Consider the following 16,002-nt stretch of genomic DNA (forward strand, 5'->3'; position numbering starts at 1 on the left):
CAAGGTTCCTTACAGTCTCACTGGAGGCCAAATGAATGCCATCCATAGTTAGTATATAGTTACAATCTTGAATCTTGAATGAAATCCTGTACAAAAAGAGTTCAAATAACTTTATAAATAATTTAAATATCATTAATTAGCTGAGGAGCTGAATCAATCTGCAGTCAACTTTTATTTAGTTATTTTTTAAATTAGGCAAGTTGAAAAGTCAAACCTATATTTACAATATAACTGTCGGTCACCAGAGGGAGCCAAACTGTTGAAAGATAAGACAAAGCAGTTCTCCGGTCCTCTTAGGTGGATTTTTAAGGATAAGTAACATTTGGTCGTTTTGTTTTCTGTCAACAAATCTCATTAAAAATGACCAAAACCAACAAAGTGTTTGCCTGAACACTCAGCCCTAAGTCCATTTCTACATGTGTAATAATGATGCAGGAGTAACATTCCCATCTTAATGACAGCTTAATGTTACATAATATTATGTTACATATGTTACATGCATTAAAGTTATGATATAAGTTATGATATAATACAAATAAAGAGAGTTACATACATTTCTAAATACATCCTGTAACAGTTCTAAGGATTTAGCAGCCAGGTATATATCACACAGTTATTAACGGCATATATATTGCACATAGTTGGTTGGTATTTAACAGCAAGGGGTGTTATAGTCTGTGTTGTTGTGTGTGTGGGGGAGGGGAGGGGTCTACTAGGGGCTGTGCCAAATAGAGACATGCAGGGTGGGCATGTCCAAAAGATAAAAGCCGCTTTGTCCCAATTAAGGGACGCATTATCCATATTATTAATATTATTATTCTTAACTACTTCCGACACTTACAGGTTGTACTGCCAATGGTGACGTGCAGATTACTGCTTTAGTCACGGATGTGGAGACATGTCAAACCTCAGGTCACGTACCTTGCTTCCTTGGGGGAAACAATGACGTGTGTGTGTGTGTGTGTGTGTGTGTGTGTGTGTGTGTGTGTGTGTGTGTGTGTGTGTGTGTGTGTGTTATGTTAATATGTATTGTTACAGCCCTCAGGTTCACAGGATAACATCAACGCAGCTCACAGACAGGTTTAAACACAGGTCTGAAGTGCGCTAAGACGAAGACACCTGGAGTATTGTTTAATCATCAGGTATTTACTATTATAACTATTGAATGTGGTGTTTGTAATGATGTATTATAATGATTGTGATGTTTGTCAACTTGTATAGTTTAGTAATAAATGTCAAACTACTGTAATGTATTTAAAACGAAACAAGAAGTGATGATGCCCACACCGGGTGTTTCCACCGTGAAAGAGAAGAATATAGAGATTTAACCGGGGAGTGTGACATGTGTTCGCTCTGTTTGGTGATACTGACGTAGGCTTCTGTCACATTTAATTTAAAGCAGGTGATCTAGGTGAAGCCAAGTTTATTTATATACCTTTCAACACAAGGCAATTCAAAGTGCTTTACAAAAATGAAAGACATTAAGGAAATGGCATTTCAAAACAGTCATCACAGCAAAGATAATAAAATAAACATTAAAAGAAAAAAATACATGAATAAAAGTTACAGTGCAGTTTAAGATGTGAATAGTTCAATTGAAAGCAGCGGCAAAAAGGTGAAGGTGAAGGCGCTGCACTCTGTCAGCATTACAGGTGCTTGACACAAATCTTTTTACAACACATGTAACGTACTGTCTTGAAATTATAATAATATTATAATTGTTGCCGGGATGTATCCTTGTACTCTATGTACAAGGATACACAGTACATAGAGTACATCAGGGGTGTCAAACTCAAGGCCCGGCCCGCGACTTCATTTCATGTGGCCCCACAAGAGCTTGCAAAGAATATAATATGTTTATTATATGGTTACATGCTACTTTACAGAAGCACGTTGCCCATAAACGACATCTAAATGTTGAGAACACGGATTGCGAAAATATACGGGTCGTGTCCACAGCACACAAACTGATTCTGCTGTAACAACAAGTGCACGTTACTGATGCAATATGGTTGAGACCATTCGGGCTTATGCTATAAGAGGGGTGCAAGGAATAGTCTAAGTAGTGGGGGAGTTTTATACACTAAAGGTGTGGAAATTCTCTGGCGTTATAATATCAGCGCGGCCGCGGTCAGATCAAAATGCCTCCGAATGCAATTTGAATAGACCTACAGCCAATCAGAGCAACGAAACGTTGGATCTGCGTCATGCCTTATTGATTGAGATCAATCGAAACCGCCATTCAGTATCCCCATTGGATCTTCAACGTGTACTATCATACGTCACGTTCACAGTGATCCCTTTTTATTTACTACAAGACAAATGTGCCGTTTTATTTCATACAGTTCCATTTTGATTGAGACAGGGAAATAATCTAAACCTCACGCGTGGCGTTTCACTGTCAAGGTGGGTAATATAGCGTGTATGTAATTACATTGCAAATACTGACTTGAGCACCACCACTGTATGGGTTAGCCCTACCATAGATTACCCAACAAAAATGCTCTTGCGCCGCCACTGGATGTGGCCCGTGATGAAATTGAGTTTGACACCCCTGGAGTACATAGAGTACAAGGATACACAGAGTCTTGTATATTTCCAGGGAAAATCTGTGTGGACAATCAATCAACAACTTTATTAATCCTGCAAGGGGCAATTGGTTACGAGCAGCAGCTTGTGTCAGGTACACAGGCAGGAACATACAGGAAGAAAACAGCTGTGCTGGTTGTATAGTCTGACCGCTGGAGGAAGGAAGGACCTGCGGGGGTGCAGCAGCCTGTCGCTGAAGGAGCTGCACAGTGAGGACAGGGTGTGGCAGGAACACAATCCAGTCTTTTTCCAAATAGAGACATGCAGGGTGGGCATGTCCAAAAGATAAAAGCCGCTTTGTCCCAATTAAGGCCTTAACTGCGTTAAGGCTCACGCATTATCCATATTATTAATATTATTATTCTTAACTACTTCCGACACTTACAGGTTGTACTGCCTATGGTGACGTGCAGATTACTGCTTTAGTCACAGAGGTGGAGACATGTCAAACCTCAGGTCACGTACCTTGCTTCCTTGGGGGAAACAATGACGTGTGTGTGTGTGTGTGTGTGTGTGTGTGTGTGTGTGTGTGTGTGTGTGTGTGTGTTATGTTAATATGTATTGTTACAGCCCTCAGGTTCACAGGATAACATCAACGCAGCTCACAGACAGGTTTAACACAGGTCTGAAGTGCGCTAAGACGAAGACACCTGGAGTATTGTTTAATCATCAGGTATTTACTATTATAACTATTGAATGTGGTGTTTGTAATGATGTATTATAATGATTGTGATGTTTGTCAACTTGTATAGTTTAGTAATAAATGTCAAACTACTGTAATGTATTTAAAACGAAACAAGAAGTGATGATGCCCACACCGGGTGTTTCCTCCGTGAAAGAGAAGAATATAGAGATTTAACCGGGGAGTGTGACATGTGTTCGCTCTGTTTGGTGATACTGACGTAGGCTTCTGTCACATTTAATTTAAAGCAGGTGATCTAGGCAAGCCAAGTTTATTTATATACCTTTCAACACAAGGCAATTCAAAGTGCTTTACAAAAATGAAAGACATTAAGGAAATGGCATTTCAAAACAGTCATCACAGCAAAGATAATAAAATAAACATTAAAAGAAAAAAATACATGAATAAAAGTTACAGTGCAGTTTAAGATGTGAATAGTTCAATTGAAAGCAGCGGCAAAAAGGTGAAGGTGAAGGCGCTGCACTCTGTCAGCATTACAGGTGCTTGACACAAATCTTTTTACAACACATGTAACGTACTGTCTTGAAATTATAATAATATTATAATTGTTGCCGGGATGTATCCTTGTACTCTATGTACAAGGATACACAGTACATAGAGTACATCAGGGGTGTCAAACTCAAGGCCCGGCCCGCGACTTCATTTCATGTGGCCCCACAAGAGCTTGCAAAGAATATAATATGTTTATTATATGGTTACATGCTACTTTACAGAAGCACGTTGCCCATAAACGACATCTAAATGTTGAGAACACGGATTGCGAAAATATACGGGTCGTGTCCACAGCACACAAACTGATTCTGCTGTAACAACAAGTGCACGTTACTGATGCAATATGGTTGAGACCATTCGGGCTTATGCTATAAGAGGGGTGCAAGGAATAGTCTAAGTAGTGGGGGAGTTTTATACACTAAAGGTGTGGAAATTCTCTGGCGTTATAATATCAGCGCGGCCGCGGTCAGATCAAAATGCCTCCGAATGCAATTTGAATAGACCTACAGCCAATCAGAGCAACGAAACGTTGGATCTGCGTCATGCCTTATTGATTGAGATCAATCGAAACCGCCATTCAGTATCCCCATTGGATCTTCAACGTGTACTATCATACGTCACGTTCACAGTGATCCCTTTTTATTTACTACAAGACAAATGTGCCGTTTTATTTCATACAGTTCCATTTTGATTGAGACAGGGAAATAATCTAAACCTCACGCGTGGCGTTTCACTGTCAAGGGGGGTAATATAGCGTGTATGTAATTACATTGCAAATACTGACTTGAGCACCACCACTGTATGGGTTAGCCCTACCATAGATTACCCAACAAAAATGCTCTGGCGCCGCCACTGGATGTGGCCCGTGATGAAATAGAGTTTGACACCCCTGGAGTACATAGAGTACAAGGATACACAGAGTCTTGTACATTTCCAGGGAAAATCTGTGGACAATCAATCAACAACTTTATTAATCCTGCAAGGGGCAATTGGTTACGAGCAGCAGCTTGTGTCACGTACACAGGCAGGAACATACAGGAAGAAAACAGCTGTGCTGGTTGTATAGTCTGACCGCTGCAGGAAGGAAGGACGTGCGGCAGCCGCGGCGCCAGGATTTCAATTGTGGGTGGGCCAATGTAATTTCGGCTGGGCCTGTTCTAATAGATGTTTCTCGTTAACAAAAATGTAATAAAAATAAATGCCTGCATATCATTGTAGGCAACTGTGTAATGCATATTTCCTATAGTAAAGACACTTTTTCAAAACCCTTCTCTTTTAAACATTTTCACTTATGAGAAGCTTAAATATTATTTAAATGATTAAGCGGCACGCCGCAATGAGTGAAAATAAATGTTATACTGCATGTTATTTAGTTTTGGTTCACAATACATTGATACGTTTAGAAACAAAGAGCATACAACGGCAGAATATGGAATAATGAGCGAGCACCTGATGTGTGTCTGTGTGGTTAGACTGCAGCCTGCTGTCCTTTAGCGCAGGGGTTCCCAACCCCCGGTCCGCGGACCGGTACCGGGCCGCGGAGGTGTTACTGCCGGGCCGCGAAATAGCTGTGAGTTTATCGTAATATTTGCAGAATTATAAATATATAAAAATATTTTATCATAATATTTTTTTCAAAAAGTGTTTAATTTTCGCACCTATGCCACCAGTCATATTATTTCATCCAGTAGCTAGTTAATCTTTCACCAGAAAACCGTTGAAAATGGCTTTTATGATGTTCCGAGGGATTCGGCGGCTCAGCCTAAGGTCTCAGCCTCTTGTGCGCACGAGCATGTTACCGGTGCGCCAAGTAGGAAGAGGAGCGCACAGGAGACAACCGTTTGATTGCAGACTGTTATGTTTATGTGGGGAAATGGTGGTGCATACATTATTTGAGATATATTTCAAACTCGGACTTCATTTTAAGGACATGTCGGCCAGGAGTGTAGAGGGAGCTATTTGTTTAAGCACCGGATTGGCAAAACAGGAGAGTAAACCAGTCTGCCTTGATCTATGAATTAATGTCCGGGACTCTCACGGTATCTGCTGCCCGCAGCTGCTTTAGAGAAGGAACACCTCCTTCACTTCATGAAATGGCTGAAGCATCAGGAGGCAGCGGGACGTATACTCGGTAAAGAGCTGTGCCTTTTTACGCACCGCCTTCGCTGTGTTTAACTTAATCAGAACAGTTTAAGAGTGACTGCAGGCTGCTACGTGTTAACCACACACACATCTACACACATCGAACTGCCCGATTACTCCCCCTTTTATTAGTTTTATGAAGGATATGTCCAGTCAGTCACCAAGGCGCATGATGTGTGTGTGTATGTGCTCTGCTCAGCTCAGCTCTGTGTGTTCGGTGTGTTTGTGTCTGTCCGACACCGGCATATGCGGCTGTTCCCAAAATAAATTAGTTTAATCTTAATCTCGATGTAGTGCTATGCTGTCGGGAGTGCACCGGAACGAACGACACTATCATAATATCTTCTGAAAACAAATGCCAGTGACACACACACACACACACACACACACACACACACACACACACACACACACACACACACACACACACACACACACACACACACACACACACACACACACACACACACTGGCGACCGGACATCTCCTTCATAATGCGCCTTCTCCTCGTTTTCCCAGCATTCACTGGATTATCCGTAAATCATACAAACAAAACCAAAACGTTGATTTATCTGTTTTCCCGTTTTGGTTTAAAAACTGAATAACGTCGGTTTTTTGGTTTTCCGAAAAACCAAAAAACAACACCGGTTCTTTTTTAAACTTTGTTAATATGTTTTGGATGCATATTGTTCTAGTATTTGTTCAGGCTGTTACATACAATTAGCCTCTGTTGCTACCTGCTGGTGGTGAGTAAATATTAAAATCAGTTAAAATTGACAACCGGTCCGCGATTTTTTTTTAATGTATCTGCCGGTCCTTGGCACAATAAAGGTTGGGAACCCCTGCTTTAGCGGATCTAGCGAAGTGAGCGGCCGTGCGCAAAAGGCACTGGTGCTCTGACGCGGCACTTTTCAGAGGCTGCGGATTTATCATTAGGCTACTTCCTTCTGATACTGCAGAGCTTTTGGGCAGCAGACACTGTTGCTTCACACTCATAAGCTTTGCTGATTTGGGCTGGAGAATGCGTCAGGGTGCGCTCTGGTAGTTGCAAATGGCACCACATTTTAGCTCTACGTTTCTTAATCATTTCCCTAGATATTTAGTCTCAATATGAAATGAGGAATCTCTTGCTTTGCACACGTGACAATTATGTCCGGTAAAACTTTACGTGTTCCCGATTTTTCTCAATGATCTCTCCCTGTCGGCCCTCTGGGTTGAGTAGCTGATGGAGGATGGTTCCATGGTCAGACTTCTCGCACTGTCTGTAGTTTGTATTTCTCTCCATAGCTATTGCATGAGCTGCGCTGCATTCGTGTTTACTGAGAGCATAGTCGATATGTTTCCAGTCCCTGTAACCATGGCGACTGAATGTATCTTCTCCGCCGGCCCCGCCTCTCACTAAAATGCCGGCATATTTTACAAAACACACTGTCCTTGCTAATGCTATACTCCAAGAATGTGTTCTTGTTATACCAGTGGGCAGCGGAGCTCCTTTTCTTTTGTCCAAAAAGTGTCTGAGGGTACTTTATGAGATGTGGCTGTGGAGCCGCCGGGTCATCTATGGCTGAGAGGTCCGGCACTGGGATGCTATTTTCTGTTGACCTGCAACGGGTGCTACGTCCCGCAGAGGGGCTGAGTTCAGCGGGGCACAACATTAAACACACTCTCGTCTCTCTAAGGCGGCACCTGCTGTGAGGATGACTCTTCTTACTCTTTCAAATGAAAACCTGAACATCGATTGTTGTGACATCGTTAGTGAGTGCGGTATATTTGTTGTGTCTGTCCAGTCCACTGTCCTCCATCTGCGCGCGCCCGCGAGACGTTCTACGATGTGTTTGCTCCCGCGCTTCCACTATGAGTTCGGTCCAAATTCACATTTTACGTTGCCTGATTACATTAATTCATGTTGCTTTTAATTTTCTACGTTTTTTTTAAAGGGAAACACATGTTTGCTCTTATTTTATTATGTAATCGTTCGTTAGTGATAATCAAAAATAAAAATGTTGGAAACTATATTTTCGCCCAGTCATTTTTGATCAATGAATGGGTGGGCCCAGTAACAGAGTGGGTGGGCCTAGGCCCAGTAGGCCCACCCATAACGCCGCGGCTGACGTGCGGTATCTCTCCGTGAGACAGCGGGGGTGCAGCAGCCTGTCGCTGAAGGAGCTGCACAGTGAGGACAGGGCATCTGAACCTTACTCTCCAGTGTTGCTCACTTACTTTTGCAAGCATTAAAGTTCTTGGTAATAATAATAATACATTACATTTATAAAGCGCTTTTCCTGGTGCCCAAAGCGCTTAGAATCAGTAGAGAAATATATGGATATTGTGTTTGGTGCATTTATTGCCTCGCTCTCTAAACATATTCAGGTGGTTTTAATATGACAGGAAGAAGCAGGGAATCAAATGTTAACCCTCTATGGCAGCGGTTTTCAAAGTGTGAGGCGCGCCTCCCCTGGGGGGCGCCAGAGAGCTTCAGGGGAGGCGCAGCGTGAGAAAAAAATAAAGAGAAACAGTGAAATCTAGCTCGTTAACTTCAGCTAACTTTATGCGAGCGGCAACATGGATCGATTTTTAGTGAAGTTACCTAAAGTGAGAGAGGAGACAGCGTCTGGCCACCCCAGTTGGCAGCTTTGTTTTGAAATAAAAGTTGTGGCTCATCGGACATTTATCAGAGAAAATCCCTGATGTCCGAGTGCAAGTGAATGCAGCACAAGACGCGAGCCTTGTAACCCTGGCGCGAGCGAGGAAATGTGATTGGCGGCGATTTCAATTGAACGGGCGGCAGAAAACGAGAAGCATTCGGACCCAAACTACACGGAAGGAATAAGGTATTTGCGGTCTACAATGACAGAGAAGAGACTGTCAAGTTTGGCTTTGCTCAGCATTGAATCAAAACGCACTAAAGCTTTGGATCTTAATACGTTTGTGAGGCGTTTTGCTGAACAAGATGGTAATCGCCGCATTCAGCTGTAATAGGCATGCCAACTTGATGCTCTGCTCACGGATGACTCGAGCATAAAAACTGTTAAGATGATGACCTTACGTGTGTACATATATTTTTTTCTTTGTGGGGGTCTGCCCTGAGAAAGTCAAATAAGATGGTGTGTAAAACTACACTGCCCAGACAAAAATAAGTAACCACTTTGATTTAACTAGGCCAGTAGGTAAGGGCATTCCACTGGATAATAATACCCCTGCATTATAGCAACAACAATAATAATAATAATAATAGCAATAATAATTGGGAGGGGGGGCGCGGCTGTTCTTATGTTCTCTGAGGGGAGGCTCACCTTCCCACACTTTGAAAACCCCTGCTCTATGGCATACTGTTGCCCTCGGGCAACACACCACTTTTTTCGACCTCACACTGGCCCTCTAAATATTTTTATTTTTTTAAATATACACAATGTCACCTGACATGCTGCTGTCCAATAAAATGAGGGAATTATATGGGTGTGGCATTTTGTCTGGGGGTGGAGCCAAGCCCCCAGGAAGTGCGCCGGACTCTGATGAAAATATTCGTGCTGGCCAAACGGCGGTACTACACTTCCTTTTGGTTGCCAGGCCCGGAAACACTTTTTCCCATTGACTTACATGGGGAAAGAGTGGTCTGTAAATCGTTGGATAATTTTTTTTTAAACTAAATAAACTACCCAGTATGAACACTTGTATAGCCCTTATTAAAAACATTCGTTCCTCAAGTTGTAAAATGTGCTAATAACGTTATTCTGAGAGTTATTTCCCTCTGCATTATGAACGCGCATCTAACCCACGGGACCGCGCCGCCCGGCACGTTCATGTTACGTGTTCAGCACTACATGCGTTTATCTTTACCCATGGATGCACAATAAGAACGGACCCATATCGCCTTACTGCCAGCCCACGGAGCTGTAATAATGGATATATTGCACATGTTTGCTGTAATTCATCATTTGTAAAATATTATACTACATGGGCTGTATGATTAAATCTTGTACCGTAAATGTTGTATTAAATAAAGTTAATATTACCGACGTAGATTAACGTCCCTGTAGCTTCTTATTGCACTAAGAAGCTTATTGCACTGTGTGTATATATATATATATATATATATATATATACAGTGCAATAATTCTTTCATGCTAAATGAAGCTCTGTTGCTTGGATATCACTAGATCCTGTTACAGCGTAATATAAAAGTACATAACGATTGATGTGTAAATTAGCATAATTACTAGCTAACCGCTAGCTGCTAACTGCCGCCTCGTTAATATCAAATCTATCATAACAAACATTACCATGCTGTCATGAACGTGCGGTGCTGTTACGTGTACGCAAATTGACGTGCTTGATGTGAACGAGCATTTTGGGGGGCATGGTTAAAGTTGCGCATGCGCTATGAGCGCACATACGGGTACTTCTCAGGCATGCCGGGTAATCTGTGACGTTTCGCTCTCTCAAAAGTTGGGCCATTTTATCATCATGCGCGAATGAGCAACTCTCATAGGAATGAATGAGGCCCCGCCTCCCACGCTGTATCCAGTTCTTATTATACATCCATGGGTGGAGCAGACTCAGGGCCACCACTTGGTAAGATACATTTCACTTTTTAACATATTAGAAATGTACACAACTTAAAATAAAAAATACATGCATGTGCATGAATACGTAAAGAAGTATATTTGATTGTTTAAAGACTTATTGTGTATTTATTAATTAGCTAAAACTATGTTTTTTTGTTCGTTGCCTCCGGGCAACACTGTGCCACTTAGACCACTTTTTTACAGGCAATATCATTCAAGTGTGCTCAGCTGTAACATGATAAACCTAGTCAATGTTTTTACTTTACCATCTACTGATATTTACAGGAAATGGACACCAAAACATGTTATGGGCAGAAGGGACACGATCAGGCTGTTAGGGCTATTCCGTCTGACAGTGAGGACAGTGAAGGTCAAGATAGGGTTAGGTACACAGACACACACGCATAGACACACACACATAGACACACACACATAGACACACACACATAGACACACACACACACACACACACATACACACACACACACACACACACACACACACACACACACACACACACACACACACACACACACACACACACACACACAGAGAAAACCTTTTGAATTCATATAGAGTTGTTTTTTCAATTTCTTCTGAATTGTAGAAATCCTTGGTGTTTCAATACCCTCGTAGCACATTGTTGCCCTGAGGCAACTAACCAACCCCTGGTTGAGGGGTGTGGGGGGGTCACATTTTATAATTGATATAATATCAGGGACCCCTAAGCTCCTAAAACACATGGTGAAACATTTTTTTCCTCCCAAAATAAAAAGTAATGCCATAGAGGGTTAAATCAACATTGTAAATCCTTTTCCAGTATTAACTTATTTTTTATATCACTTGGGCCTCAGCTGTATTTATATTAGTCTATTCTTCTACAGGATATTTCCCTGAGTGGATCCACTGGAACTTCATTTGGGTTCCACTTTGAATAAAATCTGCATAAGATGAAAATGTCAATATGCTCTGGCCTTAGTCTCGGAGTAACCTAAGGAAGAGCTTGATAGGCGTCCATTGACAGACACCTTCTGCTCTCTATTAGTTAGAAAGTTTAAAATCCATAAAACAAGTTGACCGGGCAGTTTAAAATGACATGACAGGCTCTCCACCAGGAGATGCGGCTGCATTGTGTTCAATGCTGAAGAAAAGTCAGCAAACAAAAGCCTAGCGTGGGCTTGTGGCTTTTCAAGGTGTTTGTGGAGGGTGTGCAGTATAAGAAGCTTTGCCTCCTCTACGCCTCTCCCTGCCTGATACGCACATTGGAGAGGATCAAGTTCACCACCTACTGACATCACAAGGCCTTTCACAATCTTCACAAACATTTTCATTACCAATGACGTTAAAGCCACCGGTCTGAAGTCGTTTAGGACTTTAGGATGAGGTTTCTTAGGGATGGGAATTACAGTTGAGGATTTCCACATATCAGGAATTTGGCTATTCTCAAGTGACAGTTGGAAGATATGCTGGAAAACACCAGAGAGTTTGCTAGCACAATACTGGAGTGTACGCCCACAGATATGGTCTGGGCCTGGGGCCTTCCTGTTAGACCCCAAGCCTGTTTTTCAGGTTTCAGGCTTGAAAATGACATGCCCAGAACAAATGACTATAACTTCACTTCTAAAAGGGTTAAATTAATAATCTTTTTTCTCAAAGCAAGGTTACATCTGTGAGTTGGATGAAGACGTGTCAGAATCAATATAGATGTTTCTGTGTCAGAGTGAATTCAGATGGAACATAGTAAAAAAGTGTAAATTCTTACCTCCGCCTAACAAAAAACCATTACTTATAGTGAAAACCACCCTTGAATGATGGGTTAGTAGACTAAAAGCTTTAGGAATCCAAAGTATAACATATAATAAGTACCCTGTATCAAGATTGAGGCAAAACAAGTGAGAATTGATCTTTTTAGAGAGATTTAGGGAAAAAAGGTCCAGGCGGACTAAGCTTTGGGCACATATGGGCACATCTAGTTCCATCAGTGCCATTTGACCTTTTTCAGGTACCAGACTGTAAAAATCATTTTATAACATTGAATCATCACTATAGTTATTCATTCCATAAAAAAAATATATATATATATATATATATTGTAAAATGTAACCTGCTAATTATTGTCATGGATTTGAAAACTGATGTTGTTTATTTGCTATATACTGGCTGCGAGCTCAGTGAATTCTTGCCTGCAGTGATGGGGTGTATACCCATGGAATCTGTGGAATCTCAGCTTTCAGATGATGTGTTGTTTGTGCAGAAAGTATGAATTATAAATGATCATTTTTGTGAGTTATGAGCAGAAATAGCATTAGTCCGTATTTGCTAAGGGCTCATTGAAAGGCTTCTTCTGGGAATTATTATTATTATTTTTGTATTTTTTTTTGTATAGTCAGTTAGCTGAGTTTCTTCCCGTCAGCTGGGTGTGGAACATTAATAGTTTCATAAATGACACTTCAGAGATCACACTGGTGCTAGCAGATGTAGCATTTTCGGACCCTTCGGCGGGTCCGTGGGGTTTAACAGGCTAATATTGACTCGTTTGAAGAGATTCCTAACATCATCCTGTTCAATGACTATGTCTGAGATAGGGGAGAGAGACTCTCTGAGGGTTGAGGTGTTTATGGAGAAATCATTTTTCTCGAATCGAGAATAGAAAATGTTTTCAGCATTGGGGAGGTCTGCCTCATTTGTTCCCTCAATGCTAATAGGATTCCGAGCCCTGTCATTGTTGTTACCCTGGGAGATGGAGGACATTGATTTGATTCCCCTCCAGGCTTCCCGAAGATCTCCACTGCTGGACACTTGTAAGGAAACACTTTGACCGTGTTAATAGGGCGCGGTGTGTGGATAAGAATTGATGACATTTAGTGTACAGCTTTAAAAAACTGGTTATTGCATGTTCCAGTTGTTGGAAGAGATCGAAGCCCGGACATCCTTCTCAACACTTTTAACTTCATGGCTTATTTTCTGCAGCATTACAATTAACTAACAGGTTCAGAAGAAGTGCTGGAGGCAGACAGAGTGCGATGCAAAAGATCCCGGGATTGTATTGATACACAAATGTTGTATTTGCATTTTATAGCCAAAGCCTTCTTGTTGGTTGACCGAGGTGAAGGCTGGTAAACCACCCGAATATTAACATACATGTTACGCTTCCCTTTAATGACTTAGAAAAGGTTATTAACGCCTTTGTTACCTCAAGACTGGACTATTGTAACGCTCTGTATGTGGGTATGGACCAGGCCTCAATTAGACGCCTGCAGCTAGTCCAAAACGCAGCTGCACGTTTGCTGACTGGCCACAAAAAGCGTGACCACATCACCCCTATTCAGGCCTCATTGCACTGGCTTCCAGTTCGGCTCAGAATTGATTTTAAAATCCTTTTATTTGTTTTTAAAGCACTAAATGGGCTGGCTCCGGCCTATATAGCTGAACTCCTCCAGCGCTACACCCCAGCCAGAGCTTTAAGGTCTGCTGACGAGCTGCTGCTGGTAGTGCCCAAGACCAGGCTCAAAACCAGAGGGCACCGAGCCTTCGCAGCAGCTGGCCCGAGGCTCTGGAACACTCTGCCCCTCCATGTGAGGTCGGCCCAGACCCTAGGGGGTTTTAAATCTACTCTTAAAACACACTTCTTCTCGAGCGGAGCACGACTCCTGACTTTTCCTTGTGTTTTATTTTTATTTTTTATATATATCTGATTGTCTTTTATTGTGATTGTAGTAATGTGTTTTTATTACATGTACAGCACTTTGGCTCGACCAAAAATCACTTTTAAATGTGCTTATAAATAAAAATAAAACTTGATTTGACTTACAGGTGTCCATGGTCACTACATTGACCGACACTTGACCTTGTTAGTTTTCCAGCACGTGAGAGGGGAGTTTTTACTCGTAATCGTAACTTCGTACCTCATTAACTTCAGATATTGTGAAGAATAGTTTACCTGAACCTACTAAAGGTGGCCTTTTAGTTTGACATGAACACTCTTAATGTGAGGCCTTGTTTTTTTAACTTGGCCACATGAAGTTACACACACATTCTGATGGAAACACTGATCTGACCGTGTTCACAGCCTCACATTACACTATATTATTAAACTGCACTATACCGTAGGAAAAACACTGTTACGAATAAAGGTTTCTTTTATACTACAGTCAACTATAATGTCATTTTATCCAGTGATGACACTTTCTTGGTGTTTTTGTCACATGAGGCGCCTCAGTTCTGTTCTGTTTTGTCTGGGTTAGTGAGGTTAGCAAGTGTCATGTCTGACGTGGACAGTTGACCTACTTCTTGTTTACTGGCATCATACGTTCCTCTCACTGAACCTTTTTGTTTCTCCATTCTCATGGTTCAGGAATCATGAATGTTTTATAAATGAATCAATTGCTTCTTGGTTAATGGTCTGTCTTTTTGTTTCTCTACAGATGGCTCTTTGTACTGTAGCAACACTTCAGACTGCTACTCTTGGGTGTATGTTGGTGTGTGTTCTTTCATATCTGTTTATAAAAGGAAATGTTGGAAGTCCTGAAGCCAACCCACTTCCCTCACAACATACAAAGAGGTAAAGTATCCAATTGTCTGTGTGTGTGTGTGTGTGTGTGTGTGTGTGTGTGTGTGTGTGTGTGTGGGCGACATGAGGCTGGGTTTCGGTTATCATTGGTTGGCACTATGACTCAATGTCCTGTTCAGGGGTGTAGTGCTATTTGTATAAGTAATGATCGATTGAGACTGAGATGACTTAGACTAAAGTGAACTATCTAAACACTCAGAGTCCTTACGTCACTGAGCTGTAGTTATCAGAGCCTCTCAGTCTGACAGTAGATGTTGTGGAAACAGCTCCTTATATCCGTTAGCATAGCTAGCTAACCAGATGCTAACAACAACAATCCCCGGCACCGGTGCGCTCTCTCTCTCGCTCGCTAGCGCACTCACAGAAAATGCGCTCGTGCCACACACACACACAGCCGAGCTTGAATGACACACAGAGACCCAGAAGTACTTGTACTGTAATGTAGCATATTATTTTCAATGGCGTTATTTTATGATCATATGACAGATGAACAGATCGCCACTGGGCTTTCAACTAAAGACACAGCCACGCAAAAACTGCGGCATGTGTACGGCTCCTTATTGGTACTGCAGTATTTGAAGTGCCAGAGCGGAGTTCCGGTGCGCTCCGGCAGCACTACACCCCTGGTCCTGTTGTCACATGATCTATGACATCACTAATTTAGTTCTCGCCTGTTAATCGCAATAGAGACATGCATGGTTGGCATCTGGACAGCTAATGTTAGATATGTCGAAAAGATTAGACACTTTGTCCCAATTTAGGTCTTCCACGCATTATGCGTATTATTATTATTATGAACTACTTCCCCCTCTTACAGGTTTTACTGTCTGTGAAGGGTTGGAGAGGTGAAAGAGGGAAGGGATGAATGAATAAAGAGAGGTAGGAAGGGAGCGATGAAAAAGGAACGGGTTGAGTTTCAAAGGGATGTCCGTAGAAAGGAA

At 41.9% G+C, this 16,002-nt stretch overlaps 1 long non-coding RNA gene across 1 annotated transcript; it reads left to right on the forward strand.

Annotated features, from left to right (window-relative positions):
• Positions 1 to 1,052: 1,052 nt before the first annotated feature.
• Positions 1,053 to 15,262, forward strand: LOC117475879. The gene is made up of 3 exons (XR_004555211.1): positions 1,053 to 1,142; positions 3,160 to 3,262; positions 14,916 to 15,262. It is a non-coding gene; the product is annotated as an uncharacterized LOC117475879 (long non-coding RNA).
• Positions 15,263 to 16,002: the final 740 nt, after the last annotated feature.

The sequence above is a fragment of the Trematomus bernacchii genome, unplaced genomic scaffold (genome assembly GCF_902827165.1).
Source record: "Trematomus bernacchii unplaced genomic scaffold, fTreBer1.1, whole genome shotgun sequence".
In the NCBI taxonomy this organism is placed as follows: Eukaryota; Metazoa; Chordata; class Actinopteri; order Perciformes; family Nototheniidae; genus Trematomus; species Trematomus bernacchii.